Raw genomic sequence first — 14,779 nt, forward strand, 5'->3', positions numbered from 1 at the left:
GCCATAAATCACAGACAGAACATTGGTTCCCGGGGCTTTTGAGAACTGGAGCTTGAAGCCTAGAATTTTTCTTTCTAAATTATGTTATATTATCTTGTTTCCTCACTCACAAAAATATATACATATATATATGTAGAAAGGGTCTGTGCGAGAGGACTTGAACTATCAGCATTATATTGTGATTTAGACCTGAGAAGACAAAGACCCACAAAATGAGCTACATAATGAGCCTTTCAGTCAGGTGTGTGACTGAGAGGGAAGAGTTACAAGGAAGAATGTAAGGACAAAATAAATGTATATAATTTTATGTTTGTAGTTTATTTAGAATATATTTAATTATCCCACAAAATAATTTAATATTAACTTGTAGTGCAGATAAACAGTTTATTAGGAACAATCAAAGCTGACTTTTAAAGTTGGATTTTTAGCATCATTACTCCAGTCACATAATCCTTCAGAAATCCTTTTAACAATTATATTTTTTATCAAAAAAAAAAAATACAAAAAAAAAAAAAATAAAAAATAAATAAATAAATAAATTATATATATATATATATATATATATATATATATATATATATATATATATATAAATGTTTGTTACATTTGATACATTTACATTTATTTGCTACATTTTTATTATTTATATCAAGCTTTTGAAGTACAGTATGTGGTTGGTTTTGGTATAGTGTATATTGTTATTGAAACTTCATGTTTCACTTGATTATACACTTAGTCAGGAATTATAGTTTCGAAAAAGTCTAACTAGTAAAATGTTTACATGTTATGTGAAACTAGAACAATTGTATACATAAAAAAGACTTACTCATGTTTATGATCTCTGCTGAAAAAAAGTGCTTCATTCTTTTTTTTTTCTGAGGAAATCCAAAACCCAAATCCTGAGGTAATCTTCATCACATCTTCTCGGGGTGAATTATGTATTATTCCTCTCATTGTGAAGCAAAAAATAAAATATTTTTTTTTGAAGAACATTCTCATTGCTTTCTTTTCTGTTGTTTGGGCATTTACAAGCTGCGAGCTTCAAGTGAAACATTATAATCTCAATAGCTGTTCAGCACGTGGGTGTGGTCGCATTGAGAGATAATGAAGGGAGACGTGAAAAACGGACATCGCGTTGTTTTCATATGGATGACTTTATAACAGAATATTTGTTTTCAGTAGCACTTGTTTAGTTTAAAAGTAGACATGTAAGCTTTATATAGATATATCTCTCAGGCCTCTTCATTGAGTATTCACTGAGTTACAGTTAATTTTAAAGAACCGTTTCTAAATGAAGGTCACAACAGACCAAGGCTGCAGACAGCACACCTAGTTATTATCTTTATTTTACAAGTGCACAAAGTTTTGTCGTTATCATGTCTGTTTAAAAATAAAAGTAGACCCTTTACAGATTCAATTGTTGTATTGCGCTTATCTCTACGATCACCGCTGTAAGTGTAATTTAAGTTATTTCTGGGGTTATCAGGGGAAAATGCCTCATAAAGTGTATATGCGGGGATCGACTCCATAGGGTTAAAGAGCTGGCTGTCTGGTGCAGGTTTAACAACCTGGAGGTTCAAAACACGCTCAAAACTGTGGAGATGATCATTGATTTCAGGAGAAACTCCCCTGCTCTCCCATCGCTCACCATCATGAACAGCACTGTGACTTCAGTGGAGTCATTCAGGTTCCTGGACACTAACATCTCTCAGGACTTGAAGTGAGACAATCACATTGACTCCACTGTTAAAAAGGCCCAGCAGAGGTTGTACTTCCTTCGCCAGCTGGGGAAGTTCAACCTACCACAGGAGCCCTCCCTTCTCTCCAAGAACTGGACTCATCCAGAGTGGGCAAAAAGGGCTGGCAAAATCACTCTGGACCCTTCACATCCAGCACACTCTCTCTTTGAATGGTTGCCATCTGGTCGACCCTACAGAGCTCTGAGCACAAGAACGACCAGACACAGGAACAGATTCTTCCCTCAGGCAATCCATCTCATGACTATTTAACAATAAATGTGGAACACACTATTTATACACACATACACTTATTTATCTAACACACATACTTAGTCTACATTTCAATTTGCACATTATATACCTGTTCATACAACTGTCTATTGTTATACATGTGTACATACAATTGTCAATTTGTATATTTTTATTCCTTATATACTTCCTATTTCTATTTCTATTATTATTTGTGTGTGTGTGTGTGTGTGTGTGTTTTGTTCTGTTACTGTCATCCTGTTACACTGTGGAAGATTCTCTCACAAAAACTAACTCCTTGTATGTGTATTCATACTAGGCAATTAAAGCTCATTCTATTCTATTCTATTCTATTCTATTCTATTCTATTCTATTCTATTGTGTTGTATTCTATTCTATACAAATATATAAAACTGATCTAAGATCTGGTAAAAACTGTATAGAAGCTTGTTGTCATAGTTAACCAAACTTATGATGTATTGAGACCTTGTTTACTAAAATCATGTGGCTTTTGCAGTTTGATATGCACTCTGCAATCACTGGTTGAACCGAATAATTTGCAATGGTTTTGAAGCGTCATGGTTTTAATGGTTTATATGCTTGTTCACCATCTAGAACCTCATATCCAATTTAGCTCTTGTTGAGTCTGCATGTAACACACATTTGTTCTATTTTTCAGATGTCTTATAAAAGCCTGACAGCTGATTTGGCATGAATCACCAGTGTCGTGTGCACAGTAAGAGTGGGAATTACCATCAATCTCCATCTTCACATTAAACAATGTGAAGGTAAAAATTTAAATTACCATTGTCAAAACATTTCAGAGCCTTGCAGATACTTTATATGTTTATATTTGATGCTGGTCCACTGGGAAATGACATTCCAGTTACGGAAATGACATTCCAGTTACGGAATATTTTGTGTCTCCGGTTGTGGATGTCATGAGTGATACGGCACTGTGGTGCAGAAGAAGCCTCCTTTTGTTCCTTTGCAAGAACCACGCACTGAAGTATTCAGGTCTCGCAAAGCGGCAAAGACACCCATTATAGCAAGTGTAGTGCTCACAAGAAAATATTAAATATTGAGTTTCTCTCTCTCGCTTGCTCACTCCAAAAGCATGGTTTTAGGCTAAAAGTGCCTTTCATCGGGCATATTGATTATGTGAGGGACAAATCAGATGGAGGTGTAGAAGAGAAAGACTGGCCTGTCCTTTAAACTGTCCATATGCTGTTAAAATGAATCAGACGCAAGTTCGAAAGGAATCAAGCTGCAGCATGATGTCATGCTTATCAGTGATTCACAGAACAGAGCAACAGAACATAGTTTTCTTTCATCCTAAACCAAAATGTACAGGTGCATCTCAATAAATTAGAATGTCATGGAAAAGTTAATTTATTTCAGTAGTTCAACTGAAACTTAAAAAAAAAAAAAACATGGCCAAAGTTAAAAAAATAATAATTTAGAAGAATGACTGATAATTTCTGTGCTGAAAATCTTACTTTCGGGTTGGTACAAGTTTCTGCGGGGTTCTTTTTGGACCGTGAATCTAATGACATAGACGAAAACGGAACTCCTTATATGAGCATTTCTCTCAGAACAGCGCACCAACGCACACAATGACTGGAGGAGAGCGAGACCGCACACAATCAACATGCTTCAAAACCGTCGGCAGCACTGCATAGGATTTGTTCGAGAATGCCTCCAAATAAGTGCGTTTTTGGGAAAGTTTTTCCTGTTTTATTTAAAATGTTCCCAAAACATGCTCACTATATTAGGAAATATCTGATATTCCGATTCAGAAATATGTGCAAGTAAATATATTTGTTAGCTTAAACACTTTTATATCGACCGTGTTGATAGTTGATCTATACAAGGTGATGGACGACGCCATGTTGGTTCACGCTGAATACATGCTGTGGGATTTACAACATGCACATTCATCCTCTTCTCCCGAAAACACATAAAAGTAAGCCCATGGTAAACTGGGAGAAAAGCAGAGTAAACTTTAGTTACCTTCACAATCTGTATATGATATCAATAAAAACATGTCGTCAGATTATATTTGTATGGATCATTATTGCCTTTTCCAAAGACATCAGTGTACTGTATATTTTACAAACTGTTAATGTATGGTTTTGCTAATTAAATGTCGGAAATTTTAAATAAGCATTGAATGGCTGAAAATACTGAATAGGTGTGATAGTATGACAAGCGCTCAGCACTTCGGATCTGGCTCTGCACCAGTCAAAGTGAATTTAAATTCAGCAGTCGATGACTGTAAGTACAATTGCATCAGATTTCTGTTTTTTTGTTGGAAATCAGCACATAAGTGAAAATATGATAATGGAAACATCACGAAACATCAGTATTGTAGCTCCGCTCATGGCATGCCTCTAGGAACTCTACTTTTTCTGGAAAAAATCGGAAAGCTGTATTTGTCTTTAATAAATATGATAAAACTAAAGACTTTTTGTATATATGAAGGATGCAGTACTACTCTATAGGTACTCATGATTAACATGAGATTATGTGAAATGGTGTATGTTATGTACCCTTTAAAGTACTTCAGTCTGTGTGCAGTGAATTTATTTAATACACAAGTTTTATAATTTGAGTTGATACTGAAATAAATTAACTTTTCCACAACATTCTAATTCATTGACCTGTATGCCTTAAAACCTCCTTTTCAGTTGAATCAAGTTGTGGTGTGGATTTAATAAGTGAATAAATAAAATACGTGGATTTGAGCTGCCCTGAAAAAAAAAAAAAAATAAAAAAATAAAAAATAAAAAAAAAAAAATATATATATATATATATATATATATATATATATATATATATATATATATATATATATATATATATATATATATATATATATATATATATATAATTATTATTATTATTATTTTTTTTTTTATTATAAAAATGTATCATTCCATTTTAAATTAACACTAAGCAGTAGAACAGCTCCTTTATTAAACAATAATCTGCCTTTTAATCATATTTTTGTGTGAAAAGATTTATTTTAGTGGTTCCTTTTGTTGTAAGAAATATTTTATGTCTTTTGTTATGGCCTCAAGACACTTTCCCAATGTCTGTAAACTAATGCAACATGATGTCTGTATTGAATAACAATCTCTTTATGTGTGGCTTTTCTGATGCAGTAAACTTGCTTGATAACTTACCTGGTGCATCATTCACTTGCAATGAGAAGTACTCAAGAGTAAGTTCATGAAACATGAGTCACAATACATTTAGTGGTTAAACGGTTTAGGTTAAGTGGTACATTATTTTTGAAAGGGATAGAGCAATATCCTTTTAGTTTTTAGTACAACAACCAATGTGATAAAAGTTTGTCAGATCCACATTTATGTAAAATTTAACATGCTTATTTTACTAGACATTACACTTTTAAAATGTTGTAAAACCCGCAAGAAGCAATGTTAGATAATTTTACAAAATAATGCCACAAGCATGTTTTTCCAATGAGATTGGAATTGCTCATATATATATATATATATATATATATATATATATATATATATATATATATATATATAAATTATTATTAATTAATCATACAGCAGTATTCATTTTGGCTGCCATTTATTATTTATTCTTAATCAAATGTTAATGTTAGATATCATTAAGTCAAACTTGTCCTGTTTTTGTTTCGTCAAGTATAAGTCAATGAAATGTATACTGTTGTAGCATACTGTTGTTGTTTTCTTGTTGATCTGATTGATTTTATTGTTCTCATTTGTAAGTCACTATAAAAGCATCTGCTAAAGAATTAAATGCAAATGTAAATGTAAATGTGTGAGGATTTTAGTAAGGTTTTAGTCAAATCTTAGTCACATTTTAATCATGCTGTATATTGGTTAAACTGAAATGATTTTGCTCAAATTTATAATCGTAATGATTGTTGACATTTGAGAAATTTACTTTTGCATTTCAGGCATTGCACTTTAACCATTTTCATGTAGATCGCAAAACTTCAGCTTGCTTGTCGGCGTTTTCAGATAATTGGTGGTGGGACTTCTGCAATGCTTCAAATAAACAAAACACCAGGCAGAAAATGTATACTTGTAATAGTAAAGACCTGATTATGGGATTTGAACTTTTGAACTTTTGAACTTTTGGCAAACGCACTCATGAAAGCTTGCGTATAGAGGTAGAGCAGTCCACAAAAACATTTTGTCTCCTTTTTGGGAAAAAAAAATAAAGTTTTTTTTTTTTTTTTTATCATTTTTTTTTTTTTTTATAGTATATCATAGTCTCGTCTTATTTTGTCAATGACATTGCATGTTGATATAGTCATAGTTATTGTTTATTGACATATTTTGCTGCAGCCTGGAATTGAACTACTGGTTTCGTCTGGTCAGAGGACAACTGGTCCCCCAACTGAGTCTGGTTTCTCCCAAGGTTTTTTCTCCATTCTGTCACCGATGGAGTTTTGGTTCCTTGCCGCTGTCGCCTCTGGCTTGCTTAGTTGGGGTCACTTCATCTACAGCGATATCATTGACTTGATTGCAAATAAATGCACAGACACTATTTAAACTGAACAGAGATGACATCACTGAATTCAATGATTAACTATCATTTAACTATCATTTTGCATTATTGACACACTGTTTTCCTAATGAATGTTGTTCAGTGCTTTGACGCATTGTATTTTGTTTAAAGCACTATATAAATAAAGGTGACTGATTGATTGATTTATTGACCTTATTGTCGTCTCTTCTTCGTCTGGTCTTATGGGAAAAAAGCTTGTCAACAATCATAGTCTTCGTTAACTACATTAATACACCATTGTAATGCACCAGTTTTTGATGTAATGTTCCCAACGTTGACCGTTGAAATGACCTATCAACTAAAGCAGTGGTTGCCTCAGCTTAGGGACGATTAGTAAGGAGAAGATGATGGCAGCTGCAACAACTGAAAGGCAATTAATATTTTATCAGTTGTCATCATGCCCTGAATTTTTGAGTCTGTTGGCACATTTTGTTTTGTGAAAGATATAAAAACTGGGAGAATTATACAGGGTGAAGGAGATCATCATGAATAATTCAGATTAACCCACTCCAGACTGATTTGATTTCATTTATTAATTAAATTTTTCCCCCTGCAGTTGCAAAACCAAATCACGGCTGTCAGTGGACTTGAGTCCATGCCTGTGATGCTCTCGCCAAGAGCGTTTGAGCGCTGGCTCCAGACCCCAATAACATTTGATTTTGAACATTCACATTTAAGCTTGAAAGAAAGGAATCTCCTGAAGGGATTCAGAAATACAGGGAGACCCATCAGCTGTCAAGGGGAACTTAATAAACAAAATGAAAGGGGCACAGGGGCAGAAGCAATAGAGAATAAAGTCCTTTATGCCTTGAGACACAATCATGTAGCTCAGGACCATCTTCTTAAAGGAATAGGTCACCCACATTTTTAAATTCATTATTTACTTATGTCATTCAAAGACATTGCTTGCTTTCATGAAAGCACAAAAGGAGGAGTTATTCTGGAATTTCTGCATTTCCTTCTTGATTCATTCTGTAAATGACTTATGCATTTCATTGATAAAAGAGGTTGTCTGCACCATGAAATATGTAGATGAAATGAACAATTTGCATTTTGGACATGCTGAATCTGTCAGGGATTGGTAGGGAGGAACTCAAGTGCAGACAGGATTCTCAACACAAAAGGGTTTATTTACAAAAAGGGAACACAAAAACCCACGAGGGCAGATACAACAAATACTAAATAGGACTGATTAAACAAGATAAACAAAGACTCAAAACAGGAGAACACTAACTACAAATAACACTCACGGTTATACAGGATACAATATCTCAAAGGGGAATACTCTTTCACAAGGCTGACAGGTAGGAACACAATGAACCGACGCAAGACAGAGCACACTAGGAAAGCTAAATAGGGGGAACAATCAAGACACGACAGGTGGCACAGATGGGACAATCAAGACACGACTAGGTTAACAAGGGGGGCGGGGCAAGGGAACGAGACAACACAAGCACATGGCCCAAAGGCAAGGCCATGTGCTTGTACACAAAACACGGGTCTGTCATGATCCTGCCTCAAGACTAGGAATAATCAAGGACACGAGGGCAGAATCATGACAGAACCCCTCCCTTAAGGAGCAGCTTCCAGACGCTCCTCAAGGGAACATCAAACACGGGACATGACTGACATGACAGACTGGGACACAGACACAAACCAACAAGACATGACAAAGAACAACAATGGCAAACATGAGTACACAATGGCAGGGTTAGGGTGACAAATCAAAAAAACCAAACAGGGAAGGGGAGGGGGCAGGACCACAAAGTTCATGGGGGACAGACCAGGGAGGGTAGGTGGGGTAGGAATCTTAGGAGGACAGGACGAAGGCTGACGACGGGGGGTACGGGCAGGTCTGGGTGGTGAGGGGCGGGGAGGGGTCTCGGGACAACTGACAGGAGCAGACAAGGGACGCGGGGCAACACTTACGGGACGCGGGGCAAGACTTACAGGACGCGGGGAGACGACAGCTGGACACGGGGGGACAGCATCTACTGGACACGGGGGGGACAACATCTACTGGACACGGGGGGGGACAACAGGACACGGGACACCTACGGGACACGGGGCAACATTAACGGGACACTGGGCCACATCAACAGGACACATGACTACATCAGCAGGACACGGGGCAACACTCACGGGACACGGGGAGACGACATCTACGGGACACGGGGAGACAACGGCAGGACACTCGGGATTTCTGGGGACAGGGTCTGGGGACAAGACAGGACTGACGGGGACTTCTAGGATCCGGACAAGACTAGACAAATAATCTGAAAAGGCTTTAGCAGCTAGGATAATTGGCATCTCCTTACGAGATGAGACAGACTGTACTAGAGTCTTTGCTGCAGAGTCGGCCGCGGCACTCTCCTCCACTCTCACGACTGCAGACTTGCATACAGCTCTCTTCTTTGCAGGCTCGGGCACGCCAGCGCTCACCGCTGCTGGCTCGGGCACGCTCACCGCTGCTGGCTCGGGCACGCTCACCGCTGCTGGCTCGGGCACGCTCACCGCTGCAGGAGGCGACAGAGTCGCAGGACCGGGAGACCCCTTCTTCCTCCTCTTCCTTCTAGGCCGCGGTGCAGAGGTCACCGCTGGGACAGAGACGGGTTGGGGAAGTTCGGTCTCGGGCAGGGCAGCCTCGGACGCCGAAGACTCTGAAGCTGACTCCCATGAAAACCGTCTCCCTCGCTTGTTGGGGAGACTTAAGGTAGTGGGAGGTGCCTCAGGATCTTGGGAGGGACTTGCCTGATCCCCCAGGGTTGCCACGGCCAGGACACGACCCTCTGGGATCGTTGGTAGCTGGGTAGGTGGGGGGGACCTCTGTGGCTCCTCCTGGGAGAGGCTCTCCCACAGCCGGGCATAATTCTGGAGGATCCACTCCCCCTCAGGCGAGTATGGGAGGGTGACCCCCTTCCTGTTGGTGGGGGATGACGTCCAGCACTGCCTCCGGAACTCCAACAGGTGTTGGAGCTCGGAGGACCTCCTGCCTGCTGAGTTCCTTTTTGGTCGGTTCATTCTGTCAGGGATTGGTAGGGAGGAACTCAAGTGCAGACAGGATTCTCAACACAAAAGGGTTTATTTACAAAAAGGGAAAACAAAAACCCACGAGGGGGAAAACAGGACTAGGGCAGATACAACAAATACTAAATAGGACTGATTAAACAAGATAAACAAAGACTCAAAACAGGAGAACACTAACTACAAATAACACTCACGGTTATACAGGATACAATATCTCAAAGGGGAATACTCTTTCACAAGGCTGACAGGTAGGAACACATATGAGGAACACAATGAACCGACGCAAGACAGAGCACACTAGGAAAGCTAAATAGGGGGAACAATCAAGACACGACAGGTGGCACAGATGGGACAATCAAGACACGACTAGGTTAACAAGGGGGGCGGGGCAAGGGAACGAGACAACACAAGCACATGGCCCAAAGGCAAGGCCATGTGCTTGTACACAAAACACGGGTCTGTCATGATCCTGCCTCAAGACTAGGAAAAATCAAGGACACGAGGGCAGAATCATGACAGAATCATAAAATAGAAATATAAATGTTGTGTTCCAAACAATCCATTTAAAAATCTCAGTTGAAGATACAAGGTAAAAAAAAAAAAAGAAAGAAAGAAAGAAAGAATTGAATTAGATAGATAGATAGATAGATAGATAGATAGATAGATAGATAGATAGATACACTGTTAGCAATTGATGTAATTTTTACAATAAATTTTACAACAACGCACTGTATTCATGTTTTTGTTGTAAATCCAAATGCATGATGGGAAATTAACGGACAGTCCTGTAAAATTATTGTAACTACACTGTAGAAGCATTTTTTTACAGCAACCGCATAGCATTGTGGGATCGCTGCTGTTTGAATTTTGAAATTACGCGGCCAACGGACGGTACCAGAAGTATTTTAACATTTTTTTGGAAGAAAGAACATGTCTCAGGTATGTAACATAAAATTTGTTTTATAAGTCTTTATATATTAATACTGGTTATCTGAGTGAGTGCTGATTGTTTCATTTGGTATAATTCAGTGGAATAGGGTGAAGTTAGTTAAAATCGCGTCTTCATACTCTATCCAGATTTACATCGCAAGAACTTTACCCAGAAACTATGGACTTTGAGCTGGAACTCGGTGTGCTTCCACCGCAGCTTCCATGATCTAAATAAAGTTATGGGTAAAAAAAATGCCCCTCAGAAAGTCCCTGCTCGCGAGGTACTTGTTCAAAGGTAACGTTACTGAACTTTCGGGAGTGGCAATGCAGCATTGTAATTTCAACCGCCGTTTCTTTTGATAATTTTTGAAATATTACTGTCATCGTGTCATGAAAGGTATAGTGTTTTAACTATTTCAGGCGAGAATGTAGTTGTTTAAAACTCAAATATGCGGTTTATTTATAAAGACTGCGTCTATTAAAAAATGTGTTTCGCTGATGTCGGAGACGGTCAACTCCACGCGATCAGCGGGAGCTCAGTGATCATTAATCCGTCGGGAGCACTCTCAACTCGGCTAGACCTTCTGACATTTGCCGCTGGCTGTGATGTCTCTTTAGTGGTAAAGCATAAAATATAATTCGTTTTGGGTGAACCGAACAGGTAATCTTTGGTCTTTATTCAGTTAATCTTTTAATATGTTAAAATGAAAAAAAGGAAACAATAGGGTACTGTTTGGTATAATATTTTGTTTTATATTATGAAGGCCTAACGTTACACATTTCCTTGAACTTCATTTCTGCGGCTATTAATATGTTTAACAAATTAAAATGAGAACGAAAGGAGGCAGTGGTGTTTGATATCATATTTCGTCTTATTGAAATGAGGTGGGGTCGGTGGAAACGCGGCATAACCGTACCACGGTCATGAACGGTCAAGGCAGAAGGAAAAGACTGCGCGGGAACAGATGTAGACACTCCGCAGAATCAGCTGCACACTTGCTGCTAGATGGAACATACGTTTGCTTGCTTTAAGCCAGTGGCGTAGCAAGCTTTTCAAAAGTGTGGGGGATGGATGTGATTTGTTTATAAACAATAAAAATGATAAATACATTGACAAAGGGGTACGAAATGCAGGGCTTAAAGTTCTCCGGTGTCGTGCCGGATTTTGGCTTGCAGCATTTGGCTGAAAAAAAAAAAAAAAAAAAAAAAAAAAAAAACTCAGAAAAGGGGAGAGAACAAAAACGCCCACACAAAGCTTTTTCTCTGGTGGTATAAATAATGTAACAATTTACTGTTTTTAAACATTAAAATAATATAAAATTTTCTTTCATAGTTCTTCAACAGGTATGCAAACAATAGCTGCTGAACAATATCCCAATAATAGCAATTAGCATTAGTCTAAAAAACTACATATAATACCGAAAACACTTGACATGTCAACAAAACGATAACAGAACATCTTCCCAAAAAAACTCGAAAGCATAAACACTCATTCAAAGTAACTTGAAAAGGGAGATGTAAATAACCATAACCATAAGTTCCCGCCTCCTCAGCACGAGCTAACCAATAACACCCCAAGAGAGGCGGGACTTAAGGCAGAACAGCCAATCATCAGCCGGTCACACTCAAAGCCGGTTTCCTTTGAGAGGGAGGGAGGAGCAGGCAGCCGCGGCGAGCGCAGACAGACACACAGCGGTTAGAGAAACGGAGGAGAGACTGTAGTAAGGCGTTTGTGCAAAACTGCGGAAAAACTGTAGAAAAAGTGCGGGTGTTGAACCCTCTCACTGGGAAAAGTGTGGGTGTTAAAACCCCCACATCCCCCACAATTGTCATATGGTTATATGTCAAAGAAGAAAGGAAAGGCTGTAATTCAACATAATCCTATTGCATCCTTAAAATGCCTAGTCTAAATTAGGAAAAACCATACCATAACTTTGTCTCCCACCTGATAAAATTGGTACTTTTGCCAATTCTGCCAATACTGCCACTCATGCGTGTGTAGTGAAGGGTTCTAGTGCTCTTTTAGTTATCATATTGTGTATGCATTTCAGGAGAGGCACTAAGTGCAGACAAATGGATGATGTCTTTGGAAGGGACAACTGTGATGGGGCCCCACAACAACCTTCTGAATGGAGTGCAGCGACCTTCGCTGTCTACGTGTCTAACTAACAGTATCCTAAAGAGGCCTCAAGCACTAAAGGTATGTTAAAACTGTTTGCACACTTACAAAGAAAATAGACTCTATGATATACTCTATGCATTGATGTCAAAAGACAGGTTTCCATCCAATTCCTTTGCACCTTTTAAGCGCATTCGTAGAAATTTGGCAAAGAAACCCTATAACTGGAGAGCATTTCCATCAGCTCTTTTATGTAAATTGGAAATGGACAGGAGAGTAGTCATGAAACGATGTGGGATCAAAACTTAAGGGGCAACTTAAAACAGCCGATAGAGTTGCAACAAATGTGCATTTATGTTGCATTTATTAGCAAGTCAATCCACATAAAAAGTTTTATTCACATTAGAATATTTTCTGTGAATTTGAACCGTTTCCATTCAGGATTTTTTTGTTTGTTTTCAAAATGTTAAAATGTGCATTAAAAAGCTGGATGGAGAAAAAGCTAATGCTATTAAGTGTCTAATATAGAGTTGGTATTGCCCTGCAAGACATTTATGTAAACACAGAGAAGTCTGACAGACAGCAGTTTAACATTACAATTTTCATTAAGTAAATTTTGGGGGTTCAAGTCATTAGATGTGATTTTACTTTTTCCTTTCTCTTTGGAGTGTTACAAGCTCTTGGTGAATGAAGAAGATCTGTACAGGGTGGCCATATGCACCGTTCATACGGGACACGTCCCCGTCAGGATTTTAATATTGCCTAAAACATCCAGGTCGATCGAGAGCTAAAGAGAGCAGAACAGACAGCTCTTTATGCTTTTGAAATTGCTCTCATATGTTTGTTCGTTCGTTTGAATTGAAGCGTCACTCTTAAACACTGTTTCTTTAAAAAGGGAAACTACTTTGTTTGGCCTTCCAAAAGAGAATACGACTAGAAATCATGTTTATATCACATTTATAATGGGTTTTGACATTATAATGAAATAAACATTATATTTAAATGTTTGTCTCGTTGCTTCGGCCGGACAGGGCACAGTATGTTAAGAGGCATAACATTTCAGTCACATGATAGATAGATTGGATAGCTGGTCAATCAGAGCACACTTCGCTTTTCAGAACGATGAGCTTTGTAAAAATCAACACGTTTCAGAAGGCGAGGAGAGGAGTACCTGTAGAGGAGAAACAATAATGTGTTTTTTTAACCTTAAACCGCTTAAACATTTCATTACAGCAAATACACAAAATAATGTTCTTTTTAGCAACGTCATATGACCCATTTTGTAGACACTTTTGTCCAAAGCGACATTCAATTTACAGTGCATACAGTGACATTATATATTTAAGAAAAACAATGTAAAAGCCAATGTAATTCTAAATGTTATGTTGTTAAATGTGTTGATGTTAAATAAATACATCAACGTCATTTTTTTACTACAATGAAAGTTTACTTATGTTTTTTTTTTTTACACAGTATTTATCATTACCTGATATGAAAACTTGTTTTCACTCTCTTTTTTTCAGAGCTTTTTGTGGAATCGATTCCAAGATGTCAGCAAAGCAGTGAAGAGACGGGGGATCAACGCACCTGTCTGCACCTTATTAAGAAGACTCCTGGGCTTTGAGTTGATGGGCTAGTGTTGATGCCCACCCACACCCCACAGCTTCCCCAGTTCAAGACTGGTTGGGACCTTTTGTTATTTATTACCATGTTCCCCCTGATGATAGACTGTCTGGACGTCTGGAAGTGAGCTAGATTCTTCAGTGAAATTGTAATTTTATTTGTATGAAAAAAAAAAAGATAAAATAAGTTTGTAATATGTGATGTTGCATAGTGTGTTAATAAAAAAAAAAAAAAAAAGTTGCCATTGTTTTGGTTTTAATTTTGGAAGATGGAAAATTGCAGTATTTTATTATTTTGAATTACAATATTGTAATTGTCTCCTGTAAAATTACAGGAAATTCCTGGCAACTGAGTTGCAGTAAATATACAGGAAATTAAAATAAATTACAGCATTTTACTGTAATAATGCTACTTTAATCACAGTAGCACTGCTGTAAAAATACAGGACTCTATTGTATTAAAAAAACAATATATTACCTGTATATTACTTGCTGTAAATTCACGGCAATTAGTT

General features: G+C 37.8%; 1 long non-coding RNA gene across 1 annotated transcript; it reads left to right on the forward strand.

The window, feature by feature from the left end:
* The first annotated feature begins 10,277 nt into the window (after positions 1–10,277).
* On the forward strand, positions 10,278–14,274 carry LOC128027143 (uncharacterized). The gene is made up of 3 exons (XR_008186633.1): positions 10,278–10,532; positions 12,575–12,723; positions 14,166–14,274. It is a non-coding gene; the product is annotated as an uncharacterized LOC128027143 (long non-coding RNA).
* The last annotated feature ends 505 nt before the right edge of the window (positions 14,275–14,779 follow it).

The sequence above is a fragment of the Carassius gibelio genome, chromosome A14 (genome assembly GCF_023724105.1).
Source record: "Carassius gibelio isolate Cgi1373 ecotype wild population from Czech Republic chromosome A14, carGib1.2-hapl.c, whole genome shotgun sequence".
In the NCBI taxonomy this organism is placed as follows: Eukaryota; Metazoa; Chordata; class Actinopteri; order Cypriniformes; family Cyprinidae; genus Carassius; species Carassius gibelio.